Raw genomic sequence first — 20,421 nt, 5'->3', positions numbered from 1 at the left:
TCCACAGATTTCTTCCTAATCAGAATTCAGGCTTTTCTTCCAAGTCTTGAATCTTGTTTTCCTAGAATTCAGCTCTCCATAAGACTTTCTCTAAACTCGTGAGCCTTTTACCACTCCAAAAAATCATCTCTAGTCAATAATTTTCTGTTTTTCTTTCCAGTCCCTCCTCAAGGAGAGGCACATGCTTAAATATTTGAGGACAATGGTTCTGATAAATGGAACCATTACAAGTTACAAGATGTCAACTCACATTTTATGTTGAATTGTAAAGCTACTCCCTTAAAAATATAGATACATGCCCCCTTCCATTAAAATAATTTTTCTAAATTATGTACTAGACAGTTGCAGAACTTGAAAGTAGCATATCAAAGTTCTTTTTGGAACTGTTACGCAAAAAGGCAAAAATATTTCAAAAAATGCCTTCTAATTGTCATTTAAATAAAAACTAGATAGCCTCTGATTTCAACAAATACCTTGTATAACTGATGCATTCACAGGAATAGAAGGCTTGCACACTTACAACAATATTTGCTTACAAAAACGTTTATGCCAAACCCACTGAAGGGGTCACAGTGAAATCTGATTTGCCTTCCTTTTCTGAGCCCTCTTGTCATTTAACCATGAAGCAAAAGCAGTAGAATACAATTTAAAAAGGTCAATCATTCATGAACAAATAGCTGATGACAGTCCAGGGAAATTGCCTAGAAACACCCCATGGGCTAAAATGTGCTTGTATTAAGTTTCCGAGTGCTTCCAAGCAAAAATTCCATTCAAAATAAATTCTGATGATTTATAAGCAGCATGAGTTAAATTGGACAATTACATATTCACTACTGATTAACTCACTTGCTAATTGGTGTTTATTTGCTATTCCATATTCTTCAGATATGTGCTAATCTGTGCATATGGCAAGGTTGTGACGTCATGAAACAAGCATGAATATAATTGAGGCAGCTGAACACTTAGGACGCAGCTAAGAGAAAAATGATGTTTCAAAGACATTACTTCCCTTTCTCTCCAGCTGCATACATGATCCTTTTCCTTCCCTTACTAAAATGCACACTATCTTCCCTTGTAGCATTATTAAAGCTATTTGGGTGCTCTAATTTCACACATGTGGATTTCTTTTTAAGGTTACTTTCACTCTTAAAATATCTTGGATTTGGAATGCTTGATATGAGAATAACTAGAGTGTCTCTGTAGTATATATTTATTCAAAATATTACATACATTCCTCTTGAATACTATTTTAACATAGCTTTGTCTAACAATGTGCATGCTTCTAAGACTAAATATTTCCTACAGTAAGACAGAGAAAACCTCAACCTAACATTTCTAGCATTTTTATATCAAAGTAGCAGGAGTAAGCTTTTAAATGCATTTTTTCTAGATAAATCAGAAAAAAAAATGTTTTGACTTTCCTTGGGCCCTTTGGAGCAGTGTAATGCAGCAGGTTGCATTGCAGGTTGTTTGCCGATTTAGTTTCCACCAATTGTGTTTCATTAGATTCGTCCAGCAAGTCTTCACTTCATCTTTCCCGTCCCACCACAGCCACACATCTGCTTAAAGAGATATCCTCCCATAACTACGACCCATCACACTTCTCCCACCTTCCATATATCCAGATGCAAATGTGCATATTCATATGCAATTTAACCCCCCCACACACCCTTCCTCCACCCAGGCCTCATTTTTGAATATACTGTTGCTGCAATATCATATCAAAGTTGGTTTGTCATTATAGCCTGCTATATAGGTTTTTGTTTTGTTTTGTCTTCCAGCAAAACTGAAGTCAGATATTTTAAAATCTTGCTTCTAGTGAGAATGAGGTTATAGGCCTATTTTATATTTCAGACATCATCAGCCCCCTATATTTTTCTAGATAAAAGTGAAGGCATAAGAGTATCATTCCCTAATCTCTTTGGTGTCAGTGGGGAATATTTGGCCTTTATTTGAAACAGTAGGATATAAGCTACTCCTGACATATCATTATCCCAGTAAAATGTAAGACATTAGCCATTTGGAAAGAAGGAATTCATAGAGGGGTGTGGTATATTCTCCCTGGGTAATGAAATCCCTAGTGATGATGCACTAGTCAGTCAGTACTCCCCCCATCTCCTGGGCCCTCAACCCAACCCGCACTGGCACTGAAAAGGAGTTCGATATCTTCAAAAAAATGTTAAGGTGACAAGCATTTTCATTTTAATGCTGACAAAACACAGATTTTGAGGAACTGGCTTTCTTCTGTGAATAGCTGGATAGAGACCATCCAAAACATCTTAGTGATGTGAGGCACCTTGAAATAGGCAGTGCCCTGACCTCAACCTGAGTTTCTCCAGACCCATTTGAGGGCCAACTGTCTTCTTGTCTCCAACCAGAAAGTTTAGCAAATCCAGGGTTAATTCTTTCCCAGTAGAATTGTCACCAGAACTACTATCTTCCTGAAAAAAATGTTCAGTTTTAATACATTTTTATTTTCTGACTTGAAGGATTTTTGCCAAAAAGTTTCCTCACTCAATTCTGTTATTAATCTCTTTCCATTACCAGAGTGGCCATTTGCTAGTCCCGTTGCTCTGATGGCCACCAGATAACTTTATTTGAAAGCATTTGAAAACGTAAGCACATCACTATATTTGTGAGTTGTATTTCATTATTTAACCCTATCACATCAGCAGTGATTGCTAGCTTTTAAATATTTTCTAAATTAAGGGTACTGTCTGCAGGCTTATTTCTCACAAGCAATGCTAACAGTATAAAATAAATAAATAAATCTTACAACATTAAGGGAGAGGGAAGAAATATTTAAAGATTTATTCCAAAAAGCTTGAAATGATTTGGCCTGGAGGATCTGTTTTAATATGAAAAACATTTCTGCACAGACATATGCATATTTTTTCCTATATGCAGAAAAGTAGTATAATCTTCAAGAGGCATCCAGCATCTGACTTTCAATACCTACAGCCTTTTTTGCTCAAGAACAAAATAAAAGCTACTTAAAACCCCTGGGTCACATCTTCAGTTTAGCCATTTCATATGCAACTTTTGAGGAATAAAAAGAATTGCATGGGCTTAACCCAAACTCTTTGAAGTAAATTTTTTTAGTTGCAACAGACTTTAACAGACTTTAAATCAGGTTTTTGTTTATTTATAGTGTCTCTCTCTCTCTCTTTTTTTTTTTTTTTCAGTTGAAGGAAAAACCTCTTATTGCCAGTTCACAATACCGGAATTATTCTGAACAGGTAAGGTACCTCTTTTTGTTATCAAAATCTATTTTTTTCCACTGTTGTGTAAGAGAATTTAAATTTTGCATGAAATACCAAAGATGAAATAGAACTGAAAATGAACTGCTGAAGATTTTTGAATTACAAAATCTAGCTTGGTTGACTTACGCTTTCCGTAACTAATGCTCTTGTAAAGCCCTGAAGTCTGGAGGTCTAACGTGCTGAAGGAAAAAATTGGAAAATTGATAATAAGCAAAAGGTATTCAAAAGTTAGAGCACAGAACTTTGCTTTGGGACTCGTGAGGATTTTGTCAGCAATGGTGATTCACCGTATGAGAGGGAGCAATTAACATCTCTGTGCTGCAGCCTGCTTCATTGGTAAAACAAACTTTCGTCTGTTACCTGTAGTGGGAATTTGGGAAGGAGGGATCTGAAGCTTAGTTATGTTTTCTATTTATAAAAATACACCTGGTCTCTAAACCTACAGTCCATTTCCCACCCCCACAAATTAACACAGATCTAGAATAAAAACTCAAAAGTGTCACCAGATCCCCAAAGCCTGTCACACTAAGAACTCAAGATGCTTAAGAAAAACATAAAGAAGCCAGAGATCTTTGTTGCACTGTTCTGAAGCGCAGGGTGGTGGATCTAAGCAAGAAAATTCTGATGGGGATGCAGCCATACCCAGTCCACACCCCCAGGCAGAGGAGGCTGAGGCTGCCAATGTGACATGACAACTTAGCTTTGACACCAGGTTTGTGTGTAGTACTTTGAGATCCACACTCGAAAAGGGGAGGTGCATATCCACAACACTTGTATTAAGAGTACATGCAGTACCTCAGCTGTCCTGTCTTGGTAAATGCAGGTTCCTTTGGTCTTAGAATTATGTCCTGTGGCAGTTGCTATGGAAAGCATTTTTTTTTAAATAAATACTTTTGTCAATAGGCACACACAGTACATTACATGTCTCAACTGCCACGATGACTTATGCCCTCTTTCCTTCAACATGAATACCTGTATTTATGCAGCAATGGAAAGGCTGGTTATTTCTTATATAGCTGACTGTGTTCCTTTTGGCATAATATGCTCCTATGACTAGTCGGGTGAAAACAACCCACTTACCTTCACAATAATAAATTAGCCTGTGTGACTCAGAGAGGAAGTAAGGGGGAGAAAGGGGAGCAAGAATTAAAGTTTTGTGCAGTTCGGCTGAAATTCAAGACACATAATCCTCACACACCCAAGCATATAAAAAGGAGGCTCTGGAGAGGTAACGGTTGTATAGAAAAGAAAATTTTAAGACCTGACTGGCCTTTGGTTATGTAAAGAAATGAAGATTGAGCAGCTGCACTGACATTTCGTTTCTGGATAGCAGAGGATGGTAGTGACTCATTCCTCATTGCTATGCCAGCATACCTTTTCTACACAAGCTTTCATTAAGGTTAAAAACAAATGAGAAGGCAATGCATTTAGGCTTATATCAATGTGTTGCTGACAACTAATGTGAGTAAGTGACCTGCCGCAGTGGCCCAAACTTAAGTATTCTCATTTGGATAGCTCAAGAGCAAGTATTTCTCATGTGAAATTCAGAAAGGGCATGCTGTATATAGAAATGAAATTAGGTTTTACTCTTGCTCTGCAGAAGTCCATAGAGCCTACATTCACAGCTATACATGTTATATAAAAGAGAGCTTGAGTTACCACTCACAATAGAATATAAATGGCAAATATAAGAAACTAATACAGTATATGATGAATTAAGTGTAGAGATAAAAACAGACACAATATAATCAGTACCTGCCTCTGGTAATGATAAAATTTGATCAAGAAAGAATAAGTCTGTATGTAGAATATTAGTCAGAGCTCCATGGGGAATATTAGTCAGAAATCAAAACTTCCTTAGCAAAGTATTTATGTGCAGCACAGAAAAGCTCGATTCACTATACAGAGCTAGCCAAGACATTTAGTACTAAGCTCCAAGTCCCGCAGTTAGCACCTTTTCAGGTAACACCTCATATTAATCCTTGCTCAGTAAAGACACTGGTGCCCTCTAACACTCAGGTAATACTGATGGTCGTAAGAGTTATTTTGGGCTTCTTTAAATTTCCTATCCACACTCTACTTCAGAGTGAGCAGGCAGACACAAAGCTTCTCCTAGAGCTTACCCAACATCGAAAGAAATCTCAGCCAAACACTGTCTGTGCGATACCAGCTCTTCCCCATGCCTTGGACACTATGCCAGCAGATGCTCCCCTGAACTTCACACCCTGACCTTTTGCCTGGGACAAGCCAGGGATATCCCATTCTCTGTGAAGCTCACCCCAGACAAACCACATCTGTTAAATGCAAGAACAATTCACCCTAAGGGAAAGACACCTTCCTGCATACAGTTTCAGTTAAATGAATGCAGCATCTGCAAGAGCTAGATCACAGGCCATGCAGGAAAACATGGGTAGTGACAGCACCAGTTATTTTACTCGGAGTAAATGAGCATTGATCCACCAGGGAACGTTAGTGTTCAACCTCCTAGTTGGTGGGGCAGGAGAGTTTTCACATGGGCTGTTCCAGAAATGGGATGTTGTTTCTGTTTCACTCCTTAGCAGCAGCATTCAACAGCAGAATTCAGAGCACTGTTGATGTTTTACCTTTTTTTCTAACAGTAAAAACATTGCCCCTTTCATTGCTTTTCATTTGCTCCTAAATCCTGATCTGGAATGTTATCTCCAGCCACAGGAGTTTCTATACTTATTAAATCTGGCTTTGCCTTCTAATGAATACACTTGTAATACTGGCTCTCACAACGCGGGCATCTGTCCTTGAAGAAAAGAGACAGAGATCAACCTTTTAATTATTTTACCTTAGCCCTCTGAACCGTTGTTATCCAATAACAACCTGCAGCAAAATAACAGGTAGTTAGAGACCAGATTTGAGCTAGTCGTATATGAAAGCCTAAAATGTCATTCTTGTGCTACTAATTTTGTGATCCAACTAAAAAAAAAATGCAATTTGAACAGAACCTCTTAAAAAGAGAACAGCTTATCACTACTAGGTAAAATTTGAAGTTCAAAAAAACCCTGTACTTAGGAAAGGTTTTTAGTTAACTAATTGGTCTCAGTAAAAAACATCCAATGCTTCAAACTGTGCTCGCCGTTACACAGAGATAAGTAAGCCTCCAGTGACTTATGTGAAGTTCTATAGCAGAATTTGGCCAATCACACAAAAGCTTCACTCTTCTGCATGTATAGTATACATTGAGGAAGCAAGCAGGAACAAGCTGAAAAATGGGTAGGATTGTTTCCCATCCCCAAATCAGCTTGTTGTCTGCAGTCAGGAATGTCAAGGAACAAATGGAGTACAGGTGAAATTCACTGCACCACAAACAGGCATCTTTCATTGCAGTTCTCTAAAAAGTAAAGATGTTTACATTCATTTCTGTACCTCCACATTAACGCACTTTGTTTTGTATGCCTCCACATTACTGCATTTCGTTCTTTGTTAGGTTAGCCTAACACACCAAAATCCTGAGTCTCAGATATCTGAAGCAACAGAATTGGAAGGTTCTTAGCCATACAGATCCTTGTGCGCAAATCCACACTTAGTGCATCCACAGTGATAACTAATTGTCTATAATCATATCCTCAAATCACCATGTTGTCCATCTGTTTCATTTCTACTTTGCTGTAGAGCTGACAGATTTAAAGATGGAGGAGACAAAAGTAACCATGCCTCGTCTTCTTTCCATCCATTTCAGCACAGTGCAGAGAAAAGAAAGTCCCATTTGGAGATAAGAATCTTAACACTGCTTTCCACAAGCTACTATCCAACCGAGTCTACATTTTTTTTTTCTGCTCAATTTCAGTGACCCAGAGATGTCCCTCCAACGAGCATTGCTGTTCAGGGTGCAATTTTCATTTAACTGCACCAGCAGCAGTTCTCTTTTCATACTTCATAAAGATAACAGCCAAAGAACCATAGCGAGGAAATGCTGCTGTACATGGGACAGAGGGAGGGAGGCAGGAAGGTGAAGGCAAGGATGAGAAGGAAATTTCAAAGAAAACAAGTTTCCCACTGCTGGAAGGGACAAGGACAGATGGAATGTTTGTTTTTCTCACACTTATTTTGTGGTGCATATGAATCCTGTGGCAGTTTGTGGTTTTATGAAGGGTTTAAGTTTGTTGTAGGAAGCTGTGACCTCTGATATAAAGCAGAATGACTGTTTCACAGATATTACAAGATTGCTTGCAATTGCAAGGGACTGGCATCAATGAGTCCCTTTCAGTCTTATGTACCACACATGCTTATGATCCATACATGCTCAGCTCACCTTGAATTCTTCACCGATGGATACCTACTTCATATTTCTCCTCTATCAAGCGGAATGTTTTCCCTCCTGCTCTTATTAGAGCTAGCATCTAAAGTTCCCTACTAAAACCCATAAAACGAAATTCACAGTCCAAAGGGTCTCTTACAGCCAGGAGAGCAACACAGCTGGAAAACCTGAAAAAGTCATGCACAGACTGCAGATGCTATTGTGCACGCACACACCCCCACACCTATCCATTATATAATGTCCATATTTACATATGCGCAATCTTTCTCAATCTGCTCAGGTAGCATTTACATCATCATGTACCTCCCAGGCCTTCTGGCTTAGGAGCCATCCAGCCACAGGGATACTTGGCATATGCTCCAGCTGATACACTGGATGCAGCTCCTCAAACCTGACTCTACCATTTAGTCCTGTTGAAATACATTTGCAAATATGTGTACTTTAGTCAAACAGCACCCGTCCAAGAAGTCTGCATGGTGTAATCAAGTGTTTGTTTTTTTTTTTTATCCTAATGCCATCATCAGAAACGTGTTTCGGAAAACTCCACAAACAATCCTGTATCCTGAGCTGTTGACACAGCCAAACCAGATGTTTTCTCTCTCCCTCCCATAGATCTGATATTCACATCACAGAGCAGTCACACATACTGCTCTAACAGGTATAGCCAGAAGCCACTAACTTTAGGGCCTTAAAATCTGGTAGTTTACTTTAAAAGCTGTGGTAGAAACAGCTCCTGTCTAGGTTGCTTGCTGCCCTTCCACTCTCCAGCTCATGGACAGCTATGCTAAGCCATGCTCCCCATGAAATGACTATATTAGATCACTGCTGAGTGGCCCCGGAAGTTTGGTTGGTTCATTACAGTTTTACAAACAGGCACAAGAACTACTCTTTGTAGGCCAACTGCGAAAGCTTACTTTTTTCCCATTGTCTTCTGTTTGTTTGTTTTGTGGAAGGAAAAAAAAATCAATGTGTTGGACTGTAATAAAGATATTTTGCATCTAAGAAGAATCGTATGTTGTTTCTTGATCTGATGCTGTCAAGGAATAAACCCCTCAGCTCTTAATTTGTGTTTAATGTACTCATCCCTGTCTGGGTCCCTCTCCTAACCAAGGACAGAGTCATGAGATCTGCTGAGCTATACTGACTCTAGACCATATCTGTAGCGTCTCTCAAGGGAAAGGACAAGTAGGTTTGCAGTCACACACAGCACAGATGACAAAGAGAAATCACAGGGCATGACACCGTGAAAGAATGAAAGCATCTCATACTCTGTGCAGAAACTGAGGCTTACAATAGAGCTGATCACTGAACTTACTTTCACCACCTGGCACAGACAGGCCCCAGGGAGTCTGCAAGGATGGCAGAGAGCCCAAATGGATTCAGGGATGCAGGCTGTGGCAAAGCTCCCTCCACCCATACTGACACACACAACCACTGTCTAAACTAGCTTTGCTGCTCTCAGTGTCACGCCTAAACGAGCACCTGATGCCAGCTGAGCTGTTTCTGAACTGGCACACAAACAAGCAGAAAAGAGTCTAACTGGAGTAATACTTGCTAGGAAATACACGGATCCTCTGTGCCCTGCTCACACTACAGACTCTCTCACTACTCCATTTTCTTCCCATTACACCAGACCCATCTCCACCAACATTCAACCCACCTGAATATCAGCCTGGCTTTGTGTGTGCCCTCCTCATGAAACATCCTTCTTCCAGGAAAGAAAGTGCAGATGAGCTCATACTGCCCTGACACAGAAGGAATTTCTGATTGACATCTGCTGTGTCTTTTGAGTTTCAGGCAGACGAATGATGACCAAAGCAAGGAAAAGGAGTCTCAATACAGCGCTCATGATGAGAAAGATTGCCCACTCCACGGTATCACATGCTGGGGTCAAACCAAGGTCACCGTCATCACAGAATGACTTGAATTGGAAGGGAAATATCTAGTTCCACCCCACCTGCTGCAGGCAGGGATGCCACCCACTAGACCAGGTTGCCCAAAGCCCCACCCAACCTGGCCTTGAACTCCTCCAGTGATAGGGCATCCACAGCTTCTCTCTGGGCAGCCTGTTCCAGTGCCTCACCACCCTCTGAATAAAAAATTTCCTCCTGATCTCTAATCTAAATATACACTCTCTTATTTTAAAACCATTCTCCCTTGTCTTATCACTATCGGCCACTGTAAAAAAGTCACTCTCCATCTTTTTTATAAGCTCTCTTTAAGTACTGAAAGGCTGCTATAAGGTCTCCCCAGAGCCTTCTCTGCTCCAGGCTGAACATCCCCAGCTCTCTCAGTCTTTCTTCATAGGTCCAACAAGTCCCTTTCTCAGGACTCTCTGGCATCACAGTACTCCTAAAATGAGATAAACCTGTCACTTCCATGCTGGGTTATCTGTAAAACAGGCCCCTCGTGGCCTCTTTTGTTTAATTACAGTATTGTGCAGTGAAGCAAAATATTAGAGATATTCAGAGACACATTTTAGCCAGTAGTGAAGCAGGAATCACTTTGTATAGAAAGTTCACAGTAAATTTGACCTTACCTTCATTCCTTGTGTTGGATACCAGACAACAGTTCTTCTTCAGTGCTTCAATAATTCCTGTATGAGGATTAATTCTTAAGGATGGAGGATGAGAAGAGCTTAAAAGGAAAAGAAGAGAGCATCATTAGTTTTGGTAGTACCTGTTCTAAGACCTCTCTCTCCCTCCACTTTTGTCCCAACGCATACTCTGTACTTCCTGTCCTTCCTCCTGATTTTTTCCAAGACAAAACCAAGCCATCACTGAGGCTTCTTATCATCATTGAGGCTTACTGGTGTGCTGGAATCCAGAAATCCAGAAGGACAAAAGAAGGCATGTACCCCATATTCAGGTAGCTAAAGCTATGAATAGACAGAGCTTCCCAGCCCTGTGTGGTCTGCCAGGTACGTGCGAATCCAGGAGATAAGCAAGAGATGGTGAGCCTGAAGTTGTAAGCACAAATGTACTACATGGTGATTAGGTCAGCCTTCGTTTGGGTATTCAGGAAGGATCTAAAAGGTTTCCCTGAAGCAGATTTTTTTTTTTTTTTTCCCATTGTGAAGCATTGTCACCAGGGTAGCTCCCAGGGATGACCCAGCAGAAAAATATAAACATATAGAAAGCCAATGGGTTATGCCTTGCTTGAGGGAAGCCTAATATAATGAACCAGCTTTGCTGGCATTTATAATATTCATTTTGTTGTCTCAGTATTACTAAGACCCTTTTCCCAACCCATGCTTGCGGCATGTCAAGCTGGTGGCAGATGCTGTGTTCTTTTTTCCCCTGAGATGCCTTAGAGAATTAAGCAACCGATCTCCTCAGGCAATTGACTTTGTCCCATATTTAAACTGAGTTGCCTAACCCAGGGTCCTTTTTTTTTTTTTTTTTTTTAAACTCTTGGAAAAGAAGAGGGAGTTAGTGACTCAAAAAACAAAAAGTATTTCATACAGTACCAGGTGAAGAAAGCTGCTTCTAGAGAGAGCTCTGGGAGTTTTGCAGAAAGAAGTAGTAACAACTACAACACTGAATTCCCCAGCTGGAAGTGACACTGCTGTGAGACATTACTTTAATGTGCACTCTTTGTCTCTGCTACATTGCCTGTTTCATGCTTATAAATTAATAAGTAAGCTGGCACAAAACATAGCTCACTATTGGCTAGAAACAGGTAAAATTCAGAAACTAAGATTTAAATTACAGTAAAATTAAGCACTATAAATTTTTTTAGAGGAATCTAAGTCTGAAGACTCTCCTATAGACATCTTTTATTCACTTATAAAAATAAATGCAGTCAAGACAAACCACAAATTTATTAATAAACTAAATCTGCAATTCACATTATAAAAATCAATAAAATAGAAGCTATGCATGAGACAATCATGTGGCTTATGATTTTAAATCAGTAATTTTATTATCATTTAGGGGAAAATAAAAGCAAAGACATACTATAGCATTAATAAATCATACTCTTAGCAGCTGAATATTCCTTGCCTAACTGTTTTGACTTGTTGGAAAACCTTTACTTTTGTGAAGCTTTGCTCTTGGAAAAGTCCCTTAGGCTTTCAAGTTCCCTGGAAGATGTGTTTAGCTCTCACCATTGTTTCCCAAAATTGAGGGTTTTGACATTAATCTGCTAAGGTAGGATTAATCTCATCCACTTTTAGAACTCAGCATTCATAACTAAGGTAATCATGAAGAGAAATGTGTGCTTTTAAGACTCAGCTCATCTGATAAAAGATAGACTTTTCCTTTAGGATGAGAGGAATCAAGTACTAGAAGTATATATTTATCTCCATTGACACAGAGGGAGCCTAGGATTTCTGATTTGGATGCGAATGCAGATGCCCATGGATGCCCACGTAGAAAACTGCATGGGGATCATATTAATCATACCTCCACTGACCAGAAATTAATATAATAATTGTATAAAAATGTTTCAGATCTTTCCCCTTTTCTTCCAGTGTCATGAGAAACATCACTCCCTTTCTGTCCTGGTTTCAGCAGGGATAGAGTTAATTTTCTTCCTAGTGTTGTGTTTTGGATTTAGGATTAAACTAATGCTGATAAACTGATGTTTCAGTTGTTGCAGAGTAGTGCTTACACTAAGTCGAGGACTTTTCAGCTTCTTATGCTGCCCTCCAAAGAGAAGGCTGGGAGTGCACCAGGAGCTGGGAGGGGACACGGCCAGGACAGCTGGCCCAGGCTGACCAAGGACATATTCCATACCACATGGTGTCATGCTCTGCAAGAAAACTGGGAAAGGGAGCCGGGGGGTCAGCCCTTCCTCATGGACTGACTAGGCATCGGTCAGCTGGTGGCGAGAAACTGCATTATGCATCACTTGCTTTGTTTATTCTTTTTTTTTGTTTTGTTATTGAACTGTCCTTATCACAGCCCACAGGTTCTTTCACTTGTCAATTTTCTCCTTCATCGCACTGGGGGGGCGGGGAGCAGAGGGTGGACTGGGAAGAAGACAGAAGGGAGTGAGTGTTGCTATGTGTTGCTTAGCTGTCTGCCAGGTTAAACCACAACACCCTCCCACTTAGTCCCTCTGTCTTCTTTAATCTTCTGTACTGTGAAATTTCTTGTGGCCCTTTTAACTGCATACGTGTTCTTGTTCTTTTCAAATTGGCTATTATCTCATACAAGACATTTCATATTTTTAGGGCAAACTATAGAAAGCAAGAGCACATTACTAGTCCTGTGATCGAGAACGATTCCAAGGAAGCATTCAACCTAATTCATGGATATTGTAAGATTATCAAATGTTCTGAACCAAACTAGATAGGCATCCTAATGAGGAGACAGAACATGAGAACATTTCCACTGAAGTACCTTGACTGTACTTGTTTTGTGCTAGTTACCCTGAAATGAAAACAGACCTCATTAGTGTCATCGTATTGAGAAAAGCAACCAGCTCATTCAAAGGTAAGGAGGACTAGAAGTTCAGAATTTGTTAGCATCAATCCAATTTAACCTATTATTAGGAAAGACGTCTAAGTCTTGGAAAATAGATGATAAACACATACACTCAAGCAGTCATCTCTATTTGTAGTCCCAGGAGTTTAAAAGAAAAAAAAAAAGTAGAAAATGCTTGAGAAGGATGTTAGGTGCACAGAAAGTATGAATCAAATGGTTTGGATTTCATGGAGTAGTAGAATGCATTCTCCTGGAAGAATAAGCCATACTAATGAAATACCCTGTATCACATCAGTAGGGTAAAATGATTTTCTTTGTTAGAAACTACCTGGAAGAAGAAAACTAGACATGCAAGGGAAGATATTCAGAATATAATTAAATTCATACAGTTTGAATTCAGCATATTCCAAACATTTTGAAGTAATGTGGCAAAGAAAAGGAAAAGAATAAAATTTTCTTTTACATTTATACCATCGCTAGAAACCCAGACAGTAAGCAAAAGGAATTTAAAACTGCCGTTGACAAGAAGAAATTCAATATAATCGGCATTACTGAAACCTGGTGGGACCATTCTCATGTCTAGAATGTTAAAATCACAGCCTATACCCTATTTGGGAAAGACAATGTAAGAAAAAGAGTTTGAAAGGGTGCTCACATTAGAAGACAATTACTTGCTTTAGAGTTATTGATAACTCAGAACAGCAGGACCTTGAACATATATGGATCAATGAGCTCACTAACAAAACCCAAGAGGAGGTTCTGATGAGAGGTTGTTGCAGACCACAAAACCAGACTAGAGAATACGATGAATTAATCCTTAAATACTTCTCAGTAACATGGGGAAAGAGAGATCTTTTTTTGGAGGTTTCTGTTTTGCAGATGCGTGCTGCAGGTTTCAACTAGCTAACAGTAAATAATCATTAGAGCTTCTGATATAGCGCTTATCTATATTCTAAAACCAAAACACGCTCTACTCAACATAAGGCAACTATTTTACAACAAATCTGATGACTGAATCATTAGACTGGAAGTTGGCATTTATCTAAAGATCAATGATAGCAATCCAATTACATTTAATAGGGGCAAAGAGAGGACAGTCTCAAAGGGCTTTATAGACAGACAGACGGGCTGTACTTCAGAAGTATTAATTTCTAAAAGCTGAGGAAAAGCGTAAACACAACTAAAAGGAGCTCCAAAAACACAAGTGAAAACCTAAGCTCCTAAAAAATACTGTCAGAAGCTTCATTTCCACAGTAAACTTGCCCCCAGATTTGTGATTTATATGTATATATGAGACCAAAAAATAGGAAATGACAATAGATATGTAAATAAACACCAGTTGTTATCAAGCTCGCAACCTCAGAAAGCAGGTAAGGAAAAACAGACGTAGTATTGAACAGATACCTATCAACGTTAATGCAATCAGAAGTATGTAGTGTCAGGTAACATGATTAATGCTCACCTCCATGAGCACCAAGGAGCAGTGACAGGGTGGCCCCAAAACTGAACTGGAGGCCCCCAAGCCCCCGGCCCCATCTCCTCCCAGGGCTGACACAGGAGAGTCATCATCCCACCGTCCTCCAGCTGAGCCAACGGGAGAGGCTCTCCCTTGGGCCACCTCAGAGGCTGGGAGACCTACTGGGACACCTACACCCTTCTTCTCTGTGTGTGGGTCTGAGCACAGCCACCAGCCTGGCACTGGGGGCTGCAGGGCCCACCTGCCTGCGGCCTGCAGCTGGAGAAGCCCACGCACGGCTGCACTGGGCCCAACTCCGTGCACAGCCGCTGCAAGCCTCGAGCCAGAGGGGCTGGGTCTGCTGAGAGACCTGGCTAGGCAGGGGAGAGAGCAGTGGGTCTGCACGTTGGCTATGGGAGGGAACCAAGAGGTCTGAGCCAGCTGCCAGAGAGACCCGTCCACTTGTGTGCGTGTGTGTGCAAATTAGGGTTCAGCAGCCAATGACAGTCTGTGCTTGCAAGAAGCGCCACAAACAGGTGGTATGAGTTCCTGGGTGAAAATGGTAGCATTGCCCATTAGAAATTTGGAGTGTTCAAAATATCTCTGTTCTGAATTTGGAAAGAAGGCAGTACACTGTAACCAACTAGTAACCCAGAGGAATGTTAAACAGTACCTACTTAAAAAGAATTATAATTACTGAATCTTATTTTTATTATTTTCATACATGCCTATAAATACATACAAAACTCATCAAAAGAGCACTCTATACCACATGTTTGGTTTTCTGTGTTTTTTTTTTTTTTTCTTTTTCTTAAAACAACACAATTTTAGAATGCTTTCAACACCAGGAAGTTGGAAGAACACTGCTCAGCAATATTCAAGAAGAAAAACATTCAATAGTGCTGACCTGGATAGACTGGCTAGCCAAACATCAACCCCATGTAAAATTGTAGAAAAATGAATTCAACTACTATAGAATAAGGATAAAGAAATAAAGAATTAAAGACAATAAAAATCACTTTATAGAAGAGAAATCACACCAAGGCTATCTCCCTAAAGGAGGAAAACAGATTATGTTTTGTCGGTGAAGGTAGGTTTGAAGACTAACGTTCTTGGATTTTTTTGTAGCATTTGTTGTAGCACTATAAAACATTCCGATTAAAATTATCACTGCAGAATATGCCACACATTAGATGAGATAACAGCTAGCTTGGGCCAAGAAGTACTTGTCAGATGGTGAATATTTGCTGATGGGAGGTTTTTTTTTTTTAAAGGAGTCTTGCTATGACTGGCAATAGCTCTGATCCTATTCAACATTTTCGTTGATGAATGGATTAGAATGAACAAAATCAGTGACACTTGATTAAATCTGCATCCAAGACAAAGATCGGTGGAATGGTTAACAGCAATCAGAAGAGGGATGACAGGAAAATAAGTTGTCTTAGGACTACTCAAAAAAATATGCTTAAATATATCCAATTCCACAAAATGTGTTTAAAACAAAGAATACATGTGCCACCCATATTGTGGTGGAGAACCAGGACAGAAGTGGCTCCAAAATAGCTTCTGCAGAGACAGCCAACAAACAATTCAATATATACTCCTTCGGTAATATTGCAAGGGAAAAGGCTATTCTAACTTCTGGACATGTAAACAGAATTAGTAGGACTGATATTGGCATGCTGCCAGCAGGTTTTCATGACCAAATTTTGAGAAAAACATTAGAAAACTAAGGACTGTGGAGAAAAGGGTCACAAAAAGTTGACTTTGAGAGCTGAAAAAAATGCAGTGAAGTGAAAAACTTTAGCAGCTCAAGCTGTTTAGCTTTAGAGGGCCAGCTGAGAGACTTGATTACAGTGTCTAAATACTTTTAAACAGAGAAAATAGGAAGCTCTAAAGGGTTCTTTAATTTAGCAAAGATTGATATAACAAGAACCAAAGCTAGAAATGAAGCCAAATATGAAAAGAGGCAATTTGTAAATGCAAGAGTGATTAGATACTGTGAAAAAAGTATAAAGGAAAGTCCATCTTCATCTTATAATGTCTTCAGATCACGAGTAGATGCCTTTGTGAAACACATTGCTTTGACAGAGAAGTTATTTTTTAAATTAATGTGTTCAGTTAATAGCCAGCCTGGGAATTAGATCCATAGGAAATTTCTATTTGGCCTGCAGCTCTTTTCTTAGGAAAGGCTGGCTCTCTGGCTTTGGAATTGGCCTTCCTGTCCATGTTTTTATTCTCCTGCTTCTCCAGTGGCAGAAGCCCAGCTCTGCTTTGTTACTGCAGGAGGGAGATTTCTGCCATCTGCTGCTGCTCATGGAAGGTGCCAGTTGATCAGCCAATATGCAGGGAGAGGGAAGAGAGATCCTTGCTGCTGTCAGGAGGAGGAAGAGGCTTGAAACCTTCCATAGCCCTGTGGCTACTAAGGTCAGACCTCCTTGCATTACCTCTATTAAGTTACTGAACTTCAAATGACTCTAGCATACGTATTTTAGTTCATGCCTGAATTTATGCATAATATCAAGCCTGAGAAAGCAGACTTCCTAACATAGGAAATGTGGGTACCTCATTTATTAAAGGAAAAAAAAAAAAAAGCGAACAAGCTAACCCTTTTTGAAAGACTCTTGGAAAGGGCTTGTCCACCTAACCTAAGTATCTACAGCTAGGCACAGAGGACCCATCTCTGGAGAGAAGCCTCTGTTGCTCTCCATTGACTAGCAGAGTACTTAAGACATTAAATTTAGAAAGTTGATTTGCCAGACATTCTAAAATGTGCAGGCACAAGTTAGATTCAAATTATGTACACAAAATCTCCTCTGAAGGTTGAATCACCTAACAAGATCTCCTACCCTTAAAACCTAAGACTGTGAATATCATTCAAATGAGGTGAGGCAATGCTTATAGGGAACAATAAAACTTTATTTTACCAGACTAAGTGATGTATCACATATATATCACCAATAGTACTACTACTGAAAGAACGAAAGGGACAGAGTCACACCCTCAGCAAATTTAAAGACAAAACAAAGCTTGGTGGAGTGGCTGACACACCAGAGGCATGTGCGGCCATTCAGAGGGAGCTGAACTGGCTCGAGAGTTGGGCAGAGAGGAGCCTCATGAGGTTCAACAAGAGCAAGTGCAGGGTCCTGCACCTGGGGAGGAACAGCCCCAGGCACCAGCACAGGTTGGCGGCTGACCTGCTGGAGAGCAGCTCTGCAGAGAGGGACCTGGGGTCATGGTGGACACTAAGTTAACCATGAGCCAGCAGTGTGCCTTTGTGGCCAAGACGGCAAACGGGGTCCTAGCCTGTATCAGGAGGAGTGTGAACAGCAAGTCGAGAGAGGTGATCCTCCCCCTCTACTCAGCTCTGTTAAGGCCACACCTGGAATACTGTGTGCAGTTCTGGGCTTTCCAGTACAAGAGGGACATAGAACTTCTAGAGAGGGTCCGACATAGAGCTACAAAGATGATTAAGGGATTGGAGCATTTGTCTTATGAGGAAAGACTTAAGCAAGCTGGGCCTATTTAGCCTAGAGAAGAGGAGACTGAGAGGGGATCTTATCAACCTCTATAAATAGCTGAGGGGACAATGTAAAGAGGATGGGACCAAACTTTTCTCAGTGGTGGCCACTGATAGGGCAAGGGGTAATGGGTATAAATTGAACCACAGGAGGTTTCATCGCCATATGAGGAAGAACTTCTTTATGGTTCGGGAGACAGAGCACTGGAACAGGCTGCCCAGAGAGGTTGTGGAGTCTCCTTCTTCAGAGAGAATCAAAACCCACCTGGATGCAATCCTGTGTAACATGCTCTAGGCGACCCTGCTTGAGCAGGGGGGGTTGGATTAGATGACCTCTGGAAGTCCCTTCCAACCTCAACCATTCTGTGATTCTGTGATTTGCAGATTTGGGTTTTGCTTTTTGAAGAGACACAGTAGATACACTTTTTTTTTATTATTATTATTTTTAAGCATTCTTTTTGTGCCAAGAAGCTGTCAAATTCAAGTATGTTTACACTATCTCCAAAAATCAGCAGTTGTTTGCAACTTTCTGTTCACAAACGTTTTTGAGGAAGGGCAGTTTTCTAACCAAACATCCATAACAGCATAAAAGCCAGGGCTTCTGTGCATGAACAACAGGATTTGCTACCTACTACTTGTCTTACACTATTTCTTACACTATTTAGATATGCCATCAAGATACACATGACACAAAACAACCTGGCTATTGAGTAGCTCAACTGATCACAATATATTGTATTTTAAAAAAAAAATCCAGGCTATCCAATAAGCATTTATGAATAATGTACATGCTTCTGTGCTCAGAAATTGTTCACAACTGATTTGTGAACAGAAAAGAGCTAAATCTGCAATGCATATTTTTTGTAATAACCCACTCAGTCAGAATTACTTCTGGAAAGATTGTTCAGCATTAGCTACTCATCATATCATGTACTTTTAGGGAACATATTATATTTGTAAGTGCTCCATCAAAAAAAAAAAAAGATAATTCAGCGCTATAAAGTAATTTAGGACATGCTTTTAAATATATGGTGTTTAGGAGGATATCTAAACACCCTCACAATTATAAAACATGCTTCATTGTCCAAATAGGGCTGAGATTTAAGCTGACTCATAAGTGTTAAGCAATCAATTCTTGTAGACACAGCTTCAAAAATGCTTCCATTTTGTCTGGTTGAATTACAAATGAGTTATTTCATTAGCAGAATTATTATTTTGGGATGAACTCCAGAACATTAAAGCTTTACGTTTAACCTCCATTACGGTCCAGAATTGAATTAACCTCTCTTTCTCATATAAAAGTAGCTAATGCACTTTCCTTGTAAAATGCAAATGTCATTATACTATGTTTCACAGAAAGCACTTAGAAAAATTCAATGGAATTATGGTTCATAATATTTCAGTGCATTCAATTAAAACACTGCATTTTAAGAAAATCAGTTTATTTTCTTTCCTATCATTGGTACTGACACTTGGAATAACAAGCTAAAATATCAAATCAGTTTCTCAAGGCAGACACTCAATGCTGCTGTAACATACATAAGAAAGAAAATCTTCAGAATCTTTTCAAAGTCCCTCTGGTCTTGTGTTTGTTTTTTTTCCCCATTTCCCATTCTGCATTAGAAGACAAATAAGAAAAATAATACATAAATTTGCATGTTACTGGAAGCACACTGAATTAAATTTTTTAATGTTATATAGTACTTACAAATTCAAAGCAGATTTTTGTGATTGCAAGTTTCATCTTTGTTCTGATTGAGAATGGAAAATTTCTACATGTACTGCGAAGAAAAATTCTAGAAAAAACACGTCAATTAGTAATTTCATTGCACGTTTTAATGCTAAGATATTTCTTTAAAATATTAAACAAAAACAGCCAAATAGAGAAAAACAACCAATATGGGAAATGGAAATTTGTATATTAGAATAAAAGAAGAAAGCACCATTAATGTATATTAAAAAGTAGCTAAGAAAGGTCAGACTACCTTTCAAAAGTTGCTCATGGTCAGTTTTATGTACTGTCACTAATATCAGAAGGAAAATCGGTAAGGATGCAGAGTACAGATAAAGCCATCATAAAAGAACAAGGTAATTTATAAAGTGTATTGGTTTATTATAAGGATACTGTCTCAGAGACTGGCAGATTCTTCCACCTGTCCAGCAGATAATTAAAGGAATATTTTCACATTTTCTTTTCGCTCTTTCAAGTTTATCCCCCACATTGAAATGCAGCTCTTACAGTTCTGACAAGACATTTAAGAGGAGTTAGTCTGTAAAGCTTAATTGTTTGTTTTCTCCTGGGTGTCTTTTGTGCTTGTTTTGAACCATTCATTGGAGCTGGCTTTCAATTATGAGCTAGGATTCAGATCCTTGTATAGACAGACCTTACACTGTCCATAAATTCTGGAATTTCACAACCATCAGACAGACTCTCTAAAAGCTTTTATGAGAAAATATGGTTT

At 39.5% G+C, this 20,421-nt stretch overlaps 1 long non-coding RNA gene across 1 annotated transcript in view; it reads right to left on the bottom strand.

Moving 5' to 3' along the window:
* LOC308191883 overlaps positions 1 to 20,421 on the bottom strand; it is a 352,338-nt gene that overhangs the window by 218,530 nt on the left and 113,387 nt on the right. The window contains exons 6-8 of the long non-coding RNA XR_013948336.1: positions 19,668 to 19,755; positions 19,499 to 19,573; positions 10,091 to 10,188 (exon numbers count right to left, since the gene is read on the bottom strand). This is a non-coding gene — a long non-coding RNA (uncharacterized lncRNA). The remainder of the gene's footprint in view (positions 1 to 10,090; positions 10,189 to 19,498; positions 19,574 to 19,667; positions 19,756 to 20,421) is intronic.

Source organism: Anser brachyrhynchus (assembly GCF_964034855.1).
Source record: "Anser brachyrhynchus genome assembly, chromosome: 3".
Taxonomy (NCBI): Eukaryota; Metazoa; Chordata; class Aves; order Anseriformes; family Anatidae; genus Anser; species Anser brachyrhynchus.
This window is presented reverse-complemented; position numbering and strand designations above follow the sequence as displayed.